This window comes from Triticum aestivum, chromosome 2D (genome assembly GCF_018294505.1).
Source record: "Triticum aestivum cultivar Chinese Spring chromosome 2D, IWGSC CS RefSeq v2.1, whole genome shotgun sequence".
In the NCBI taxonomy this organism is placed as follows: Eukaryota; Viridiplantae; Streptophyta; class Magnoliopsida; order Poales; family Poaceae; genus Triticum; species Triticum aestivum.
The window spans coordinates 592,574,953-592,580,952 of NC_057799.1; positions in this window are offsets into that span (position 1 = coordinate 592,574,953).

Sequence of the window (6,000 nt, forward strand, 5' to 3'; positions counted from 1 at the left end):
AAGAGATTGTCCAGTTTGTACACGAAATGCATCCAGTTTTTGTCGTAACCCTCTCTAGTGTTTTGGACATGCTATGTGGGTGAAATGATGATACCATGCCAAGTTTTGACATTTTCTGAGTTCATTTTGTAGTGATTTTCAATTTCACGGTCATTTAGCTCTCTAAACAAATCGGTAAATGACTGAAAAATAGCAAATGATGTCAGAAAGTGTTGAAAATTGATGACGTCGCTTTGAATGGTGCGTACGGAACGTAAAAAAAGTCTGGAGTTGTAATAAGTTTAAAAAAATAAAGTGCCCATGTAACAGATGAGTTCTCGTCAGAAACCCTGATACTTCGAAAGAAATTGTCCAGTTCGTACACGAAGTTCGTCCAGTTTTTGCCGTAACCCTCTCTACTCTTTTGCACATGCTATGTGGGTGAAATGATGATACCATGCCAAGTTTCGACATTTTCTGTGTTCGTTTTGTAGTAATTTTCAATTTCACGGTCATTTAGCTCTCTAAACAAATCGGTAAATGACTGAAAAATAGCAAATGCTGTGAGAAAGTGTTGAAAATTGATGATGTCGCTTTGAATGGTGCGTACGGAAGGGCAAAAAAGTCTTGAGTTGTAATATGTTTAAAAAATGAAGTGCAAGTGTAACAGATGAGTTCTCGTCCGAAACTCTGATACTCCAAAAGAGATTGTCCAGTTTGTACACGAAGTGCGTCTAGTTTTTGCCGTAACCCTCTCTACTCTTTTGCACATGCTATGTGGGTGAAATGATGATACCATGCCAAGTTTCGACATTTTCAGAGTTCATTTTGTAGTGATTTTCAATTTCACGGTCATTTAGCTCTCTAAACAAATCGGTAAATGACAAAAAATAGCAAATGATGTTAGAAAGTTTTGAAAATTGATGACGTCGCTTTGAATGGTGTGTACGGAACACAAAAAAGTCAGGAGTTGTAATAAGTTTAAAAAAATGAAGTGCCCATGTAACAGATGAGTTCTCGTCAGACACCCTGATACTTCGAAAGAAATTGTCCAGTTTGTACACGAAGTGCGTCCAGTTTTTTCCGTAACCCTCTCTACTCTTTTGCATATGCTATGTGGGTGAAATGATGATACCATGCCAAGTTTTGACATTTTTAGAGTTCATTTTGTAGTGATTTTCAATTTCACGGTCATTTAGCTCTCTAAACAAATCGGTAAATGACTGAAAAATAGAAAATGATGTCAGAAAGTGTTGAAAATTGATGACGTCACTTTGAATGGTGCGTACGGAACGAAAAAAAGTCTGGAGTTTTAATAAGTTTTAGAAAATGAAGTGCCAGTGTAACAGATGTGTTCTCGTCCGAAACCCTGATACTTCGAAAGAGATTGTCCAGTTTGTACACGAAGTGCGTCCAGTTTTTGCCGTAACCCTCTCTACTCTTTTGCACATCCTATGTGGGTGAAATGATGATACCATGCCCAGTTTCGACATTTTCCGAGTTCATTTTGTAGTGATTTTTAATTTCACGGTCATTTAGCTCTCTAAACAAATCGGTAAATGACTAAAAAATAGCAAATGATGTCAGAAAGTTTTGAAAATTGATGACGTCGCTTTGAATGGTGTGTACGGAACACAAAAAAGTCTCGAGTTGTAATAAGTTTAAAAAACTGAAGTGCCCTTGTAACAGATGAGTTCTCGTCAGAAACCCTGATACTTCGAAAGAGATTGTCCAGTTTGTACAAGAAGTGCGTCCAGTTTTTGCCGTAACCCTCTCTACTCTTTAGCACATGCTATGTGGGTGAAATGATGATACCATGCCAAGTTTTGACATTTTCAGAGTTCATTTTGTAGTGATTTTCAATTTTACGGTTATTTAGCTCTTTAAACAAATCGGTAAATGACTGAAAAAGAGCAAATGATGTCAGAAAGTTTTGAAAATTGATGACGTCACTTTGAACGGTGCATACGGAACGCAAAAAAAAGTCTGGAGTTGTAATAAGTTTAAAAAAATGAAGTGCCAGTGTAACAGATGAGTTCTCGTCCGAAACCCTGATACTCCGAAAGAGATTGTCCAGTTTGTAGACGAAGTGCGTCCAGTTTTTGCCGTAACCCTCTCTACTCTTTTGCACATGCTATGTGGGTGAAATGATGATACCATGCCAAGATTCGACATTTTCAGAGTTCATTTTGTAGTGCTTTTCAATTTCACGGTCATTTAGCTCTCTAAACAAATCGGTAAATGACTAAAAAATAGCAAATGATGTCAGAAAGTTTTGAAAATTGATGACGTCGCTTTGAATGGTGTGTACGGAACGCAAAAAAGTCTGGAGTTGTAATAAGTTTAAAAAAATGAAGTGCCCATGTAACAGATGAGTTCTCGTCACACACCCTGATACTTCAAAAGAGATTGTCCAGTTTGTACACGAAGTGCGTCCAGTTTTTGCCGTAACCCGCTCTACTTTTTTGCACATGCTATGTGGGTGAAATGATGATACCATGCCAAGTTTCGACATTTTCAGAGTTCATTTTGTAGTGATTTTCAATTTCACGGTCATTTAGCTCCTTAAACAAATCGGTAAATGACTGAAAAATAGCAAATGATGTCAGAAAGTTTTGAAAATTGATGACGCCACTTTGAATGGTGCTACGGAATGCAAAAAAAGTCTGGAGTTGTAATAAGTTTAAAAAAATGAAGTGCCAGTGTAACAGATGAGTTCTCGTCTGAAACCCTGATACTCCGAAAGAGATTGTCCAGTTTGTGCACGAAGTGCGTCCAGTTTTTGCCGTAACCCTCTCTCCTCTTTTGCACATGCTATGTGGGTGAAATGATGATACCATGCCAAGTTTCGACATTTTCTGAGTTCATTTTGTAGTGATTTTCAATTTCACGGTCATTTAGCTCTATAAACAAATCGGTAAATGACTGAAAAATAGCAAATGATGTCAGAAAGTTTTGAAAATTGATGACGTCGCTTTGAATGGTGTGTACGGAACGCAAAAAAGTCTGGATTTGTAATAAGTTTTAAAAAATGAAGTGCCCATGTAACAGATGAGTTCTCGTCAGAAACGATACTTCGAAAGAGATTGTCCAGTTTGTACACGAAGTGCGTCCAGTTTTTGCCGTAACACAAGAAGTCCGGAGTTGTAATAAGTTATTAAAGATAAAAAGAGGTACAATGCTCGTTAATTAGCTTCAAGCCTTTCGGAATAGTGTAAACTGCACTGCACATAGCTCCGTGCAGTCTACACTATTCCTCAAGGCTTAAAGCTAAGCAACGTGCAGATGAGCATTGCGCCTCTCCTTCATCGTCTCTGCACTCAGGGCTTATATACCGCTCCTAGTGCCTCTCTCGCGAGGTGGGACTAAAAAACAGCTTACTAAGAAACTATAGTACCGGTTCATGGCACGAACCGGTACTAAAGGTGCCCGTGGGGCCCCAGCCTGACCACAGCCTGACGCAGCCTCATTAGTACCGGTTCGTGACACGAACCGGTACTAAAGGTTGCTCACGAACCGGTACTAATGATCTCCGCCCGCCTAGCCGTTGGAACCGGCACTAATGGACACATTAGTGCCGGCTCAAAATCAAACCGGCACTAATGTGCTTCACATTTGACCCTTTTTCTACTAGTGATGGTGGGAGAGACGGAAATTAGTGCACAAGGAATTAACTCAGAATGCAACTCAGATATCAATGGGTATCATAGCCCTTACGTACAATTTTGTAAATGCATCATCTTCAAAGGCGTCCATAAAAAATGGGGATTAGCATTGTCCTCCTAGAGGTTTCGTGAAACTCAATGTTGACGCCTCCTTTGACCATGACATGCTGAATGGTACGATGGGGGCAGTCTTGCAAGATGACAAATGTAGGTTTATTGCAGAAGGAAATGGAAAAATCGACCATTGCGCGGATGTCCTGATGGCAGAAGCATCAGCTCTCAAATTTGGATTAACTTTAGCGCAAAGGGCGGGGTGTAATCGCTTAACCATCAACTCAGATAATCTGGATGTGATTGAAACCATGCAGGATGGAGGACAGTCAACGAGTGCGACGGCGGCAATTTTCGATGACTGCTTTCACTATGCATGTGATTTTATCATGACTAGATTCAAACACTGTAATAGAGAGGAAAATAAAGTAGCACATGAACTTGCTAGGTTAGCTAGATTTTCTTCAACTTCGGATTAGTTTGAGGAGCCTCTCAATGAAATTGTAAAGATCCTCGCAAACGATGTACTGATTATTTCTAATGAATAAAGTTCCATTTTAACTCAAAAAAAGTGAGCTGATCAAGTAGGGGATGTGTGCTTCCTCTCATACAGAAGCATCCATAGTTGCACAAAGATGGCATCCATCTAACACCCCTTGGCCACTACATCACTTTCGTCAAAATCGTATTGAGTTCTAGCATCGATTCGAAGCATAAGAGTGGATATTTTAAGTTCAAGATGGCCACCGAATCCTTTTTGTAAGCATTAGCAAATCGTCTACATATTTATGCGGAGAAATGCCACATTGGACAAGGTGAGGTGTCACCCCCACAATATGTCGCGTGGTCTTGGCTCGTGCCAACAGGGTCGTGAGGGCGTCAACGACAAAGCTTAAGAGGAAAGGATAAGGGGTCCCCTTGAAGAAACCTGACATAAGAGTTTTTTCTTGCCATTGATATTGATAGTAGTGTGTCCCCCCTTGGCTAAATGTATGATTGAACTAATCCACATATGGTCAAATATTTTTATGCTCCACGTCTTCGAGGAAATCCCGACTGACTCGATCACACACTTTTTGGAAGTCAAGCTCAACTATAAATGTGTCCTCTCTAGTAACATTAATCTCATGAACTATATGATGCCCTGCATGTTGTTGCAGGAATCTTTTGCAATAGTTCAGGTTTTGATTATATGGAACATGCATACTTAAATACTAATTTTTGAACTAATATAAGAAGAGAATATTGCTTATTTACCATAGACAACCTCGGCTATTGCTTATTTGCCATCGAACAAACCAACTTTGCTCTTGTACCGCTTACAAGCTCGTTTCGTTGCCAATTTGCCATCACCGTTACTCTGCCGTTATACATCCACCGTTAGATTGAATAGCCCCTGTCAGTTTATCTGAAAATACCAGTACTACCCTCATCTATCACCCTCTTATTTTCTTGTAAAAAAAAGGAAAAACATGTGGTAAAAAAAACCCTTTCTTTCCTCCCGCAATACTCGACCCGCACAACTCCCCTGATTCCAACCCTAGCCTCCTAGCCTGGCCGCGGCGTGGCCATGGCGGAACCGCCGCCGCCGCCCCTCCCGCATCTGTTCCCGCTGGCCGGAGGTCCTCCTCTCGTGGTCGTCTCTCCATCCACCGGCCCTTCCGCCCCCTGCCCTCCAGCTGCTGCTCCCGCTGGTGGTCCTCCAGCTGCTGCTTCGGCCACAGCCGGCCCTCCATCTGCTGCTCCGGCCGCCAGCGGCCCTCCAGCTGTTGCTCCCTCCGCCGCCGACCCTGCAGCTGGGGATCTTGCCGCCATTGGCCCTGCAGCACCAGATCTCGGAGCCGCCGGCCCTGCAGCTGCGGATCCAGCCGTCGGCGCCCCTACAGGTGCTTCTCCAGCCGCCGGCCCTGCAGATGCTGCTCCAGCCACCGCCGCCCCTGCACTGTCTACTGCTGCCTCATCCCCAGCAGCCGGCGCCCCTACAGCCGATGGACCTTCTGTTCCAGCTGGTGAGGATGTTGCTTCTTCAGCATCTGCTCAATCCCCGCGACGAATTGCTGCAGTAAGGTAGTTCATTGTCTCATGTGTTCGTGATATGTTCTCTCATGATATTTAGTTGCACATTGCGCCTAATCTTTAGACAAATTGGTTGATGATTGTCATGGTTGCGTCCGCAGGATGGACCAGGCATCAACATGTGTGCTAGAAGTTAGGATATGTAGCAGTCGCCGTAACTTCAGCGGAGGTTTTTCCTTCAGTTGGAGCATTGATTTGCATGCTATCACTACTATGAAGGGGTTTCTAG